The sequence below is a fragment of the Haemaphysalis longicornis genome, unplaced genomic scaffold (genome assembly GCF_048455015.1).
Source record: "Haemaphysalis longicornis isolate Haplotype H1 unplaced genomic scaffold, Haemaphysalis longicornis Haplotype H1 scaffold_9, whole genome shotgun sequence".
NCBI classification, from domain to species: Eukaryota; Metazoa; Arthropoda; class Arachnida; order Ixodida; family Ixodidae; genus Haemaphysalis; species Haemaphysalis longicornis.
The window spans coordinates 2,905,939-2,921,177 of NW_027526460.1; the positions used below are offsets into that span (position 1 = coordinate 2,905,939).

Here is a 15,239-nt window from a genome sequence, read left to right on the forward strand (position 1 = left end):
GCTGGTCTTCTTTGGGCGGCACCGGGTATCCGAGGCGTGTAAACGTGTCTCGTCCGGTAGGTGTCATCTTGAGACGGGTGATTTGGGAACAACGATGAGCTTCGTGCAATTCTTCCAAAGTACTGTGTACCTCTAGTTGGAGCAACTTGCGCGTGGATGTTGAGGGGGGCAGGCCTAGGGCGAGTTTGTAGGCTTGGCGGATAAAAGTATTGAGTTTTTCTTTTTCGACGGATTTGAGATCCAGGTATGGTGTGCCGTAATTTAGACGACTGATCAGTATTGCTTGCGTTATTCTGAGAGTGTCCCGATTTTCCTGCGCTAAAATTTAAACCGAGGTCGGTAGATTCCTGACCGCTAATATTTATGGAGCCGTTGCATATCGGTCTGGCTATCAGCTAAAAGAACAATGTCATCTGCGTATACCATTCCTGGAATACGCTCTTGTACCACTTCGCCTTGCAACATATGTATTAGGTTGAACTCTAATTGACCTTATTCTGCTTTCTTTTCTAACCCTTCTGTAAGGGTTCCAGGCGCCAGCGACGCTGCAAAGTCGAACGCGTGGGAAGCGGCGGTTCCGAGAAGTGGGAATGAATGACTTTATGGTATCCAGCTCGTTAAGAGCAAGCGGTCTCTGGGTCATGCCGCTCGCGGGAGGACACATTGTCTGGGGTCGCAGCTGCGCTGTCGCGTTGTTTTGGCCGGAGTGCGTGGTGTAGCCGTGGGAAAACATTGGTAGCCTGGAGACTCAAATGGCATCCCGGGAGCATGGCGGCCGCTGGCTCGGGGCCCACCGCGGTTTCCATTAGCAGGTTGTAAAACCATTTGGTCCGTCGAGCGGCTGGAGACGGGGAGCGTGGAGCTGTCAACTGTGGTTAGACAGTGGCCGATTTATGGCGATAGCTTTCCTTTTGTTGGCCAGTGCGCGCGCGGGGTGGAGGCGTGCGAGGGTGCTCGCTTCGGCCCGAGATGGGCGCGGCAGAGGCGACGCCTGAGCCGGCCGCCGTGTCCTTTTGTCCCTACGCGCTGTTTCTGGCCCACGGTCCAATTAACGGGGCATCGCCTGTCAACGGCGGAGAATCTTAGGGACGCGCCGGGTCATTAAGGCGGATGTTTATGGGTTTCAGCTGGCTTGAGTAGCTGTCCTGTCTCGGACGAGATGCGTGGGAACAGGCATGCAGACCACGTTCGTGGAAGCGTTTCCCTGGCGCTTGCACGTGTTTTCGCGGGTTTTTGAGTGTTTGCTGTGTTTGTTTGGTTTGCTTTTGATATTTTCCTTCTTCCTGTTGGGAGAGAGGGCGACCGATGTCTCAGGGTTACGGGGGGCGTTGCCCACCGCGGTTTAAACCCGGATGTGGTAACCCGCCCAATCAGATCGCCAAGGGATGCTGATTGGCCTGTGTATCGGGGGTGGAGACTAGGTGACCCATTAAACCACGAGACACGAGGTCTCGAGGTCGAATCCTCTGGGTTTTAATGTGCTATGCACGGCCGGCGTATTGCCGGGCTAGCCAGGTCAGGCTAGAGAGGATCTCACCACTTGGGTAGTCTTAGGTCAGGGTCCGTCGCTGACGGGGGTGCCGCGGGCACAAAGTCTTAGCTGACCTAGGAACCCACTTTATTTCTTACTCTGTGTACTTTAGTCTGTAAATATCCTGTATATGTCTTTCGTGTAAATATACAGTTTTAAAACCCTCAACAACTCTCATCGTCGTCGTGTCATCAGTGCCGTCACCATCAGGCACCAACACAGACCATCAGAAGTCTTCTACACGCCACAACATCGGCGCATCGAAGCAAGAAACAACGAACAAAACATTTACTCCTTCCATGTAAAGCATTACCATTATTATGCTCAAAGGACATCCCTGTTTCATTCCTCGATGGGTGCTGACCTGCTGTGCGCATTTCTGCCCTTCCCACGTCAAGTTCAGTCTATTATCTTTACAAAATGCTATAAGGAACTGTATTAACTCGTCATCTAATCCCTAGAGTTTTAGAATTCTCCACAGCAGTTCTCTGTTTACATTGTCATCTGCCCCTTTAATGTCATCTGCCCCTTTAAACTCTGACCTTTCACCTTCGCGTCCTAAGAAAGTTCTAAGCATCCCCCGTAATTTTTAAAGGAACACTTAGTGCACTAGTTGGTTTCTTGGACTCTTACAAGCGAGCAACAGCGCGGGTGTCTATAGAGACTAAGCGGTATTGTAAATCCCGAATTAAAACAAATGAAATTGTTTTCATGTGAGTTCTCAACCAAGAAGGCAGAGTTGAAGACGCTCACATTCAAATAGAAAACATGGGCGGCACTTCTGTGACCTTTAACAACACGTCTGGGCCACGAATGTCGTTGCTTTACACTTACGACAACCCCCAAAAGCTTACGCGCTAGCAACATACATAACCACAGTCTAAAAAAATTGGGCCCATCTCCCCGCGAGGGGGACTCGAGTAAATGTGTCGCATAGGGTGTGGGTGTATTGCGTTAACGTTTAGTGTTTGGGGAGTTGGTGGTAGTGAATGCGTTGTATCAGCAGCTTCTTGACGTAGTTTGAATGAGTCAAGGATATAAGGCGCGTTCGTAGCCTCCCATTCTGTGTCGGCTTTGTGGCGCAGTGGGTAGAGCACCATGTACATTGCGTTCCGCCCGCAGGGTCGAGGGATCCAAACCAGGCGCCGGATAGTATTTTTTTTATATATAGTGTAGGGGGAGGGGTGCGGACTACGACTACGGACGTCAACGCGGGTGACATCGTGAGTTACTGAAATTCTCTGCATTTAAAAATCAACCCCGATGAATGTATACGTTGGGGAAAACAATAAATCGCCACCCACATATATCGGAATACCCGGGAAAGTTAGCAGACCACCTTTTTGCGTACATCGGCAAATATCAAGGAGTTCAAACCCAACCTTGTGCTGGGATCGACCTTGACGTGTGCCTCATGACTCACACTGTGTATTTTTGTTCTGCTGATCAGCTGTCGGGCTGTGAGTAATGTGCACACTGGCGGCTGAGAAAAACACGTTACTATGCGTGGCTGTGTGGGCGCTGCCCTTACCTCGGCTGTATACCCTGACCCTCTCTATAAAATTTTAAAGGGCCGAAGACGGGGCTCAAGTTCGAATTCAAATTTACTGTTTCCATGAGCGATTATCCTCACTTCCGGCATGCGTAGAGACACAAAAAGCATGAATATACTGAGTCTAAGCAAAAAAAAAAAAAGAATTCTGACCTTCGCGCGCGCGTGTGTGCGTGCGCATGTGCATGTGCTTTAAAGAGACCATAAAAAATTCCCTCGCACTTCCCCGAGGGGGAGAGTGTGTAAGTGCGAATGCACGGTTGTTGATTGCGCGATTACGGTGGATATCGTGATCTTGGAGTGGAGAGGAGGCGCCCAACACCCGCAGTCACTGAGCGGAGAGAGGAGGAGGAGAGTAGCGCCCGCCGTTACGGCGAGGGCTACACGAGCGCCCTCACGCGTCGGAATGCGGAGCGCCCGCTACGCGAGCGAGAGCTCTCCCGCCCGAAGTGGAGAGGAGGCGCCCAACACCCGCAGTCACTGAGCGGAGAGAGGAGGAGGAGAGTAGCGCGCGCCCATCTCCCCCCGTTGCTAGGGAAGACGAGGAGGAAGACGAGGAGCGCGCGCATCCGCAGCTGTTGCTATGCGGACGACGGCGGTGGACGATTCAGGCTCGCTTAAGAAGTGCATTTGCACTTAAAACAACGTGTAAATACAAACTCCCATGTCAGAGTAAGAGTCATGTCAACATTAACTTACCATCTAGCCGTTAAACTGTAATAAGTAAAGTATCAGAAAGCCTGTCCTCTCACATGGGCGACTGCAGGGGGCGGTGAAAAAGGAAAAAGGGGCTCTTGCCCCCCCCTTCTCACCTTGCCCCCTGCCCTCTCCCCCTTCCCCTCAACGCAACCCCCCTCAAGACAAAATCCTGCCGACGCTTATGTCCTCTCACCAGCCATATCTCACACTGTTTCTGTGACGTCACATGACCCATGTTATGCGTTTACAGGCCGCCGACAAAAGCCAGAAACAATAAATGCTATGATGCGATTGCATAGTTCCGCTTGCGGCTCTGTTTGAATGCTAGCATAAAGCCGGCACGAATAACGTCCCTGCTGACGCTGCACAACGGAAGATTTGAAACTTTTTCAATTGGGTTCATCTCTCTATACTTGTCCCAGTTTTTTCAGAGGTCATTGCTGTGGAGTTAATGAGTGAAACCTAAATAATTTTCGCAGAGTTAATAGTAAAGGTAGAATTTTGCTTTGTGCACAGCTTCAACTCTAGCACGTCACTCTACAAGGTTCCAACTATCAGCTTCAAATGTACGGGAATGACACTGGCATCCAATTGCACAAAAGCTATTGCGCATTGCGCAAAGTATTTTACAGTATTCATATCCATGTCGACTCCTTGCCCTGTGCGAAATATTACTTTCCTGCAGTGACTTTGCTAGGTTCCTGAGTGGTCGGCCTTTTGAGCGATAAAGATGGGCATAGTATTGTTTCCTTGACGGGCCCGAAATTTGTCTTCAGCTTACGTTATTAATTTGTTTACTTACCTGTTTTGCTTGCTGGTTTCTTTACTTCTTCATTTATACGTTTATCTGTGTAGCACCGCATGACATTGAAGTAAGGGAGGTCCTAAAAAACAACTTAACTGACAATACTGACGCGGGCGCACCATAATAAAACACTAGACCGAGCGGAATTACGCACTGATGTATAGGCGCAAAAATAACACGCGGCGAATAAACAAATATAACCGGTTACAAGTGGCCCCATAAAAACAACCGAGTTATTTCGGTACAGTACTGACGCAGCTTGTACGTATAATTACGTTTCCAGCCGCAAAAACCTGCATTCCGGGAACACAGCGTCTAAAGAAATTTCTGCATTGTTCTATTATCCATCTAACTTTCCTCAGCTGCAGTCGATCGACTTTGAACTTGAACTTTCCGAGTCTTGTGGCACTCACGTTGTTTACAAAAAAGGATGACGTGAAGGAAACCCTTTATAGGGCGTGATAAATGCAAAATCTCATTGTCCTGTATGGCGACGAGTATGTACACAGCCGCTCAATATCTATGACTTGTTCACGCATAATGGTTAAACACCCGATACGTCAAAAGGTTAGCGCCAGATGCCAAGCATAACCGTCGACCTGCTTATTAACAGCTGCGTGCGCGTTCCGGTTTAACTGTCGCGGGATCATAGGGATGCGTAGAACGAACTTTGAACCGCTGCGAAGTACGTGCACTTCAGGCTAGAATAACAACCGTGTACGCACGGGGCAACTGAAATGTTCCAGCCACCTCTCTCTGCTAAATGTGAGAGCACTAGCGGAAAGAAGGGGCCAGTCGGCAGTACTGGTGCACAGTAGTAGGTAGGGGGTGGGGACGTAAAAGCCTGTATACACATACGTGCCCTAAGACAACGTGTGAAACATTCGCACGCGAAAATTGCACGATCAAGAATTTGTCCACTAGAGCACGTAATACAGCATTAACATTCAATCGGGAGTAAAATAGAACCTCCACATCCAGGAATTTTTATGTACAAACCCCCACGAAAACAGCCGCTTGAGAGCAGCATCAACTTTTCTTCACTGTAGTGGAGGAGTTAAGCTTTACTCTCGACATTAACGCCGCTATGGTTACAAAAAATGACGCTTGAATTCAAACGAACTCGGTAAGCAATTGGAGTAAAATTAGTGAATGAATACGACAAAAACAAATACCGTGTAGTTTGTAAGGAGTATTATCTATAAATTTGTGTACTCACATTCATGACACTTGAAATATTCCTTAAGAATAAATTGCGTTGCAGCATCGCAAAGATACTGCAGGAAATTTTATTGTGCAAACTGCTTCATCGTTGCAGCCGAAATTTCACAATGGTCTGCTCTTACTTTCACAATCGCATAAAAACTTGTTTTCGCCCATGTAAGCCGCTTCCACCGTGTCGAGCTTTCTTGCCAAGCATGTAGTAATGAAAAGCTTGATTGGGAAGAGACTACTCTGGAAAAAAAAAAAAAAAACTTTCCATTTTGTTGCGAAATAACTAAGTAGCTACAGTCGCTGATTTCAACATTAAACCAGATATACACAAAAAAATGAGATTTTCGTGACATTTGCTACATCTTAAATTGCTTTTAGAAGCGACACAACACCGATAGGCAACTATGTGGTTGGCAGGGATTGACAGTTGTCACATTTATAAAAGATGTATATGCAAATGAAAAGAAAAAAAAAACGCATACAGGACTGATACGCGAGCACGAATAGATGTGAAAGTCACATAACCTGCAAGGAACCAACATTACTGTTCATCATGGTGCAGTGAACACGTGCACACCTTTCAGAACCACATGTTATGTTGCGCGACAAAAGAAACGCAGCGCCTACGAAAGCTGTTTCTTTCGATGATATTGATTCGACAGTTGTTGACGATTCGCGTTGTCGGCAGTTCAAGCTTTGCAGTACGTTTTATTTTTGTATTTTGTAAGTGACCTTTTGCAAAAAGCGAAAACACATAGCGCGGGTGCCCTTTGTCTGATTCTATTTTTGTCCTCCTCATATTTTCTGCGTATGCCCGGACCGACGACCCGGACCGGCGATTTAAACGCAGTGAAATAAACATTTTTTATTTATTTATTTATTGATAATACCCTCAGGGTACATTGAAGTACATTGCAGAGGGGAGGGGCAAGAATACAATAAATATACACAAAAGTATACAAGGAAGCAGATGCAACATTTAAAATATCGACAGCAAGAGAAAAAATAAATAAGAAACATAGAAGTGCATGATACATGAAGCAACTAAACCAGGTTTAACAATGCATTTTTGAATAGTATGGCGTCGGCTATGCTTGTTAGGGCGGCTGGTAGACAATTCCACTCATTGCTGGTTCTGGGAAAGAAGGACTGTTGGTATGCTGACGTGTTACAGCGAGGCACGTTGACCTTTTGTAAATGATCGCGTCGAGATGATATGAATCGTGCAGGTTCAATCCAAAGTGAACGCAAAGAAGGATTTTGATAGAATATTTTGTGGAAGAGGAGAATTCGAGACTGCTTCCGGCGGGTAGCAAGCAATGGAAGATGTAAAGTCGCCTTCATGACAGTTACGCTAGCTGTACGATGATAGTTAGCCAAGATGAAACGAGCTGAACGGTTTTGTATGGCTTCGACTGCGTGTGTTAGTGTAGCATGGCCTGGATCCCATATTGAAGATGCATACTCTAACTGTGGACGAACGTACGTGGTGAACAGCAGTAATTTTAATGATAACGTTCCACAGCTTGAGTAAAAAATTCCAAGTACGTGTTTTACTGTTATGCGTGAAGTGATCTGAGCCGGGCATATCGTCGCGAGGGAAAGTCTCCTACTACCCAGAAAACTTCCGCTGTCGCCTTTTAACCAGCATTTGTAACACGCAGAGGTTATAAACGAGCCACACCAACATTCGGGAAATTCGTGCGTTTGTGATCCAGCAGCTTCAAAGCGCGGTAACCTACCCATGAAAGCGAAACACCTCATCAGGCTTCATTTTATTTTGCTTTATTTATTATTCTATGGCCCATTCTAGTTCTTTTTCTTTTTTTGCTTTTGCTTGTTTTTGTTTGTTTTTGTTTTTGTTTTGTTTTGTTTTCTTCCCAAAAAGACTTTTGTGCTATACTATACGTGGCTATTGTTTTTTGTTGCTCTTGTTGTTGTTGTAGACAGTAATTACTGTTTTGATATTTATGTATGTGATGCATGCGTATCACTTTTGTGTTCGCACTACAGCAGTTATGCCTGTATTGTCGCTTGCCCCTGCTGCCGCCTTGCACTGTAAGGGCTGGGATCCCGTCAAGCAGCGCATGCAGTTTTTTTCCTCGGTCCTGCCCACGCAGACTGGGGAAAATAAAATCTTGAAATTCGCAACTGGCAATGGGTCGGAAGGTAAACACCCTTTGTGCCAACCTTAAGGATTTTAATTCGTGGCATTCACGGCAAGGATTTTAATTCGTGGCATTCACGGCAAGGATTTTAATTCGTGGCCGAGCTAGGCGCCGAGATGGCAACCATGCGGAAAGAGCTCGCAGCCCTTCGGAACGCCTCAACGCGCCGTCAGTCGGTCTCTCCAGTACCGAATAGGTCCGCCCCTACATGTCGTAGCCGCTCGCGCACAAGTCGTCGCAAACCCGCCTCTGATGCAGTACTGAAGACAGGACAGCCTAGCCCAACTTACACCACCGAACAGATTCTCACATAGCCGGACGCCCGTCTCAAGTTACGAGGAGTGGCAGAGAGCTTCCAGTAAGATCTTCGTCCTCAAAGGTGAGGTTACCTCGATTAAAAAACTTCGCCAGTTCATGTAGCTACTCGGTTAAAGTATTCTAGCCCCCTGTCCGCTGACGCCCTCTCAGAGTGAATCGAAAAGGAGTAAGAAGCATTAAGCATCCAAGATCTCTTCCGTGTTCCCCAAAATCGCCTAATTTTACAGTTGACCCGCCGTAGCTTTCTACAGTCCAGACCGCTCCTAAAATTCCAGGTGTCAACACTGCGTCCTCTCGCCCTCCTACTCCAAGAAACACGAGGCCCCTGCAAGATACCCAATTACGCCACGTTTATGGATCCAGCTATACCCCATTATACTGAATCTCATAATCCAAAAACCCGGGACAGGCTGCGATCTTAGTACATAATTTCTACCAAGCGGTACAACGCCGCTAGGATGGCGCTTGCAATGAAATCAGAGAAGTCATCATTGCCAGTATTACACCCCCCGGCGGTAAACCTATGTTGATTGCGCCGGTGTATTACAAACCGACCTCGGGTGCCAACCCTTTTACTCTGTATGATTGGAGACAGCGTCTCCTCTCTTAATTTTTCAGGCCCCATCATTATAGGTGGAATTTCAATGCCCGAAATACCCTTTGGGGTTATTCCTCCTCGAACCGCCATGGCCGGTTCTTGGAGCAAACCTTGGAATCCAAGGCGCTTGCAACTCCGGAATGAACATGGAGAGCCCACCCCTATTGGACCCCACCATTCCCAGGACTTGACCATCACCACCCCCAGAGCAGTGAAGACAGGGCGCACATTGGATAGTACGTGGGGAAGTAATCGTTGCCCTGTTCTGCTTCAAATTGGCAGCGAGAAATTAAGATCGAGCGCGACATACCACCGCGTAAACTGGAACACTTTTCGGGAGAGATTCGTGGTTGGCCCCCATTCAACCTTAAATGATTTCGTCACATCCTTGTCCACAACCCGTTCGTTCGCTACTGAAACAATTACCAGTACTGCTGAAGTTGACCGTCTGGATTCGCATATGTTTCAACTTCTTCGCAAGGCCGAACGCCTTACCAAGCGTTAAAGAACACAAGAAAAACGTCACCAGCATTTGATGCACTTTAAACATCATTACCGAGTTATTCGGGAATATCATCTTGCATGCGCTCCAAAGGGAGAATTGACATGATTTCTGCTAGGAATTTGGCCATGAGACCGGGCTCTGTCGACTATGGCGCATTTTTCGCGGCATGAATAGTAATGCGAAGACCGCCTCCCCATACTAGATGAGATGTGTCTTCGAATGGACTACCGTCAAGTGGAAGACACCCTTATCGACACATTTTTCCTGCACGCTGTGGATGGTCCTAAACAAGTTTACTCTCTCTCTCTCTCTCTCTCTCTCTCTCTCTCTCTCTCTCTCTCTCTCTCTCTCTCTCTCTCTCTCTCTCTCTCTCTCTCTCTCTCTCTCTCTCTCTCTCCCCCCCTCTCTCTCTCTCCCCCCTCTCTCTCTCTCTCTCTCTCTCTCTCTCTCTCTCTCTCTCTCTCTCTCTCTCTCTCTCTCTCTCTCTCTCTCTCTCTCTCTCTACACACTCCTGGCTCTGCATGTAATCGATATCGACCACTCAGCTGAATAACTTGACTCCCCTTTTAGCATGGGAGAATGACAGATCGCCATTTCGAAGGGAAGAACAAAGTCGACACTGGGGCTTGACCTAAGCAGGTGGCAGGACCTCTGCAATCTCCCCCCGCAGGGCCTGGATGTTCTCCTGTAATAGGGGAACCAGCTATGGGACTCATGTGAGGTCCGTGACTCTCTCCGGGTGACGATCATCCACCCTATTCCCAAACCCGGCAAGGATTCTCACTATTCCCAGCACCTCCGCCCTTTGCACTAACTCCCGTTATTTGTAAGCTGATTGAACGTGTTATCAACAAAAGGTTTGTTTATCATCTCGAACATACAGGCTGGTTTCATCCTGCACTCCCAGTTTTTCGTCCTCAGATCGTTACTCATGATTACTTGTGGCTGCCTAGACGTGTCATTAACAGGGCATCCCGCAAGGAATCGCCTGACTATGTTCTCGCTCTAGATATCCATAAAGCCTTTGACAACGTTAGTCAACCAGGATTTCTACAAGAACTCACTCTCGCCTTTCCGAGTCAGAAGGCTCAAGTCTGCAGTACTTACTACCTTAATAGGGGTGTCCCTCAAGGATCAACTTTGGGACCCCTACTTTTCTATGTTACAATTAATCGCGTAGCTCGTACCGTGGAACAAGACACTGCCGCCCAGTTTGCCTTGTACGCGGATGATGTTGTGGCATGGATCGAGGCCAGCGATTTTCCTTCCAAAGAGCCCATGCAACTGCAAGCTGCGATCTTCAGTCTGGAGAGCAGCTTGTCCAGTTATCCCCTGTCAAAACAGAACTGCTCTGCGTCGACGGTAAACGTTTTACGAGTAAGGACCAGATTATTTCTCTTCAGCTAGAGTACACTCTATTACAATCTCGTAATGACACTATTCGTCTGCTGGGTGTTCCCGTTAGCAGTTGCAACAGCCCGGAACAATGGATAGCCCTTTACACCTGGTCACCAGGTTGTCAAATAAGTATGGAGGCGCACACCAACACGCTTGTACCATGCTCGCTCGTGCAGTGGCACATGGACGTGTTTGCTACGGCTTCCCGGTGTATGATCTACGCCCGTCCCATGTAAAGTTCTTCACCAGCTGAATCGCCACTTTTTACGTGAAATTAGTTACCTCCCTAATTTGACGCGAGTTGATAAACTGCATCAAGTGGCCCCCCTTCCGCTCCTTCGTACCCTTACAGAGGAAATGAAGTTGCGATTCCAGCATCACGTGGAGAATCCTCAGGGACGAGTGCTCACCGAATGGGGTCAACAAAAAAGCCAAAAGAACTTCCCGCCACCCATTCCTCCGTGGAAGCGACCTTCGATCGGCCTCCCCGCCGCAGGAGACGCCATCAAACCACCCGAAAGCAGTGTGTTCACACCCTCGTCGATGACAAGGCTGAGGATGAGGCACTCATTTAAACAGACGCTGCGGCTGACGTTACAACGTCGGCCATAGCCTCTACAGATCTCCCGCAAATAAACGGATCTCATCACGTCTCTAATACATACGGGCTTGTGGGAGAAATGAAACTCATAGGAATTTTGGGAGCAATCCGGCACATTGGGGATCATTCTTCTACCCTCTCCATCAAGAAGTTCAGAATAATCCCTGACTCCCACGTCGCGATTCGGGAGTTGAACCGTGTATTCTCACCTAATAGCACGGTGACCGGCATTCTGACTTTGGTGTGCGACCTACAAGCAGAAGATTTCACGATTCGCATCGCCTGGACACCGGGGCACACCATGGGTGCACATGGCAATCTTCTGGCACACACTGCTGCCAGGGGGCGACTTCAAGCACCTCCAGGGGTTCCCAATGCACCAACCCCTACCCTCCAGTCGGATTGACAACTTCGGCTTCGGCATCTGAAAAGACTAAGCATACAACGTATGCAAGATGCGACCCCGGACGGAGTCCCCTACCTTCTCAAGCATCTTTCACGCTCGGGAAAAATCTTCGCGGAGGAAGTCTACTCTAATGCGGCCTACACCCCTCACGTCATTTACAAATGGACAGCCCCTGCAGGGTCCGAGCTCCACCGCTGCACACACTGTGGTTGCAATGGCCCGCCAAATTTATTTCATCTAATCTGGCTCTGTCCCGCCTTCACAGAAACCGGGCGCAGCTTTTAGCAATTGGCCCGGTACCTACATCCGAATCCGAACACATACGTCATGTGCAGGAATATCCACCAACCCTCGAAATGATTACCGAACGCGCTCTTGAGAATAATCTCTTCAAAATAGTGTAGCCGTTTGTCCGTGAGTGCGCCACACATGATCCATCGGCCCGATTTAACTTCGTGTGAAAAGTAAAAAAAAAGACTGAGTGAACTGTGAACCCCATATGAACAGTGAGCCTTTGCATGAATATGCAGAAAACTTTGTGTGAACAATGAACATTTGCTGAACTGTTCTTTCCGCTACTTTTCTTCCCCCTACCTTTTTTACCTATCTCCCCCCAGGGCATCGGGCCTTTTTACCTCAATAAAGTAGATCTCTCTCTCTTTCTTTCTGCCGGGGGTGCAGATAAAAGCTTTAGGTGAAATAAAAGTGTGAGAACCTGCAGTAACTGGCTTACCAATTTGTATTTGAAGGCATGGTTTCCGCAACCTTTCGCCGAGTTATTTCACGGTTTTAGTTATTAGATATTCCACACTGCCGCCCCTCCGCTACCCATTCATACTGACTTCTTATGTTCATTACTGCACTCCCTTCACGGTTTTACGGGTCGGTTGGTCCCGCTAATGTGGTTAACGTATGATCGATTGATCGATCTTGCCAGTCTCAATTCCTTGAGAAATACCTTATAACCGGGATAGAGCTGTACACGAGATGCGCATGAGCAACACACAGCATACAACGTGAAGACTCAAAAGGGAAAAAGAAGCGAGAGGGAGCAGGGTGTATCAGTGCAACCAAACACCACTCTTCCGACCTGTCACTCCGCGAGCGCACATCGCTCTCGATAGATGCCGCTTTCCTTTTTTCGAACGGAGGTTGCAACGTTGCTCCGCGAGTGGATAGCGGGGCTGTCACGTCCCCGCTCTGTCTTGACAGATTGGATGGCCGCGGCTCCTCGAGTGTAAAAACGTGTCGCAAACGAATCCGAGCCATCGCGAGCACGTCGACTTGCCTGGTTCGGCGGCACGCAGCGTAGGTATGCGCGTCGTAAAATGAAGACGAGTCGCCGGGTTGCGTAATCGCCACAATGCTCGGCTCTCCTCTTCTCTCTTTCCGACTCCTGTTTTTACGTCCCATAAATCTCGCCCCCTGTAGAAAGCAGGAAGAGGGGCGAAGGAAGGGGCGAGCTATACCATCGGCAACAGTGGTGCTTGGAAGAGTACGGGAGCGGGGAAAGGGAGAATAGTGGCTTTAACAGCGGCCATGAACTTCCTCGACGTTTTGCGTTGTGCGTGTACGAAAGGCAGAGGTGTGCTACAGGCGAGCGCCCTTTGCCCCAGATATGGGAAGCCGGAATTAATTCCGACGAATAAAACATTACGTCTTCGTACCGGGCTTCTTCTCTCGTCTTTACACAGGCACTTTATCGCCGTTTGCCTGCTCGGAGAGTGAATTGCGATGTTTTCTATGAGACGGCGGGCGCCAGTTTTGTAGCGGCCGATAAATGAAGATGCGTTCTTGAAAGTATCTCGACGCGTCGGAGCGCGGATGCGAGGAGACAAGGCGATACCCTCGCAGCGCAAGCCGCCGCACTGCACGGAGGCCATGGACGAGAACGCAAATCTTTTTTTTTTTCGGCTTTGTCACACGCGAGTCGCTGCTGACACACCCACGTGTCCACGGAACATGCTCGAGTGTATCTTCGTTTTGCGCTAGCTGAAAGATTAACAATTTTAAAATTGGCCGCGTGTCTGCTCACTTCGTTGCAAATTCATTAAAAGGCGATCGTCTCCTTCCACCCTCGCCACGTAAATTCCTCTCCCCTCTCCCCCACCAACCTCTCACGCTCTTCCCCTCCCGTCTCGAACCTCCCACGATAAGCACGGTGGAGGTTTGCTCCAGTCAATTCAATTTTCCCGCGTTCCACTGCTCGGGCGCCATCCACTGGAACCTTTCGTTGCTGTTTGAATGCTTGGAATGCTGCCACGAGGTCTAGACTGGGTCGCGAGTCATTTCTGTAATTTAGGTCAAAACATTGTTTCAACTCGTTTTTTTGTTGTTTTTTTTTTTTTCTCACGTTAGAGCTTAGATCTAGAGAAAGCCTTCGATACTGTCTCGCACGCCCACATACTCGATTCCATCTCGAAGCTGGGACTTGGCCACAACTTTCACGCGTTTATCAGCTCTTTTCTTAGACATAGAAAGACCGCGCTAAAGGTTGGGAACCTCAGGTCAGAGCCCATCGAGCTGGACATGAGGGGGACACCGCAGGGTTCGGTGGTATCCCCGCTCCTGTTTAACATTGCCATGTGTAAATTGTCCCAGAGAATCTCGGGGTCAAGGGCATGAACCACACACTCTACGCTAACGACATTACCATGTGGTGCGTCGGAGGCTGCGAGGGTAGGGTAGAGGAAGCGCTTCAGGAAGCGCTAGATCGCACAGGGGCTTTCCTCGCTTGGACGGGGCTTCGGCTCTCCTCGAGCAAGTCCGAGCTCCTATTGTACAGACCTAGTAGGAGGGGGTTTAAGCCCAAGGGCTGGGTCCCACTTTCAGAGGTGAACATTGCGCTCCGCACGAGCGAGAGACATCCCATTCCCAGAGTTGAGGTTATCCGGGTACTCGGTATGCTCATCGAGTCGAACGGTTGTAACAGGCACACCATCGCCAAAATCACCGCTAAGACAGATAGCATGATACGGTTAATTAATCGGGTGTCGAACAGTCGAGAAGGTATCAAAGAGGACAATCTCTTGAGGCTCTTCCATGCATTCTTGATGAGCCACATCACGTACGTGGCGGCCATGTTGCAGACTAGGTCTTAGTCTATCCACTCTCAGCTCCTACACGGACACTTTTGAACCAGACTGCCCGGATTGTGGCGAACCTAGCAATTTGAAACACATGCTCTGGCGGTGTTCCTCACTTCGGGGCCCTCAACGCATAACCGAGGAAGAGTGGCGCTCCGACTTGGAGAGCCCTGATCTACTACACCAGCTAAGGGCCGTCCAGAGGGCCCACGACGCGGCGGTGAGGCTCGGCTTCCCCGTCCCCTCGTGGGAGCGGCCCGCCGCGCTGCCTCCCTGAAAGGCGGCGGTGCTCCTAAGGACCTTCAATAAAGTTCATTGTCTGTCTGTCTGTCTCACAAAGATCGCGCGCACATATCT

General features: G+C 48.8%; 1 protein-coding gene and 1 long non-coding RNA gene across 5 annotated transcripts in view; one reads left to right on the plus strand and one right to left on the minus strand.

Moving 5' to 3' along the window:
• Positions 1-15,239, plus strand: part of LOC144152612 (E3 ubiquitin-protein ligase SHPRH) — a 1,006,539-nt gene that overhangs the window by 775,213 nt on the left and 216,087 nt on the right. The gene's annotated exons all lie outside the window — the stretch shown is intronic.
• The window catches only part of LOC144152181 (uncharacterized), a 32,163-nt gene continuing 22,753 nt past the window's right edge, over positions 5,830-15,239 (minus strand). Inside the window, exon 2 of the long non-coding RNA XR_013319091.1 lies at positions 5,830-6,042. This is a non-coding gene — a long non-coding RNA (uncharacterized LOC144152181). The remainder of the gene's footprint in view (positions 6,043-15,239) is intronic.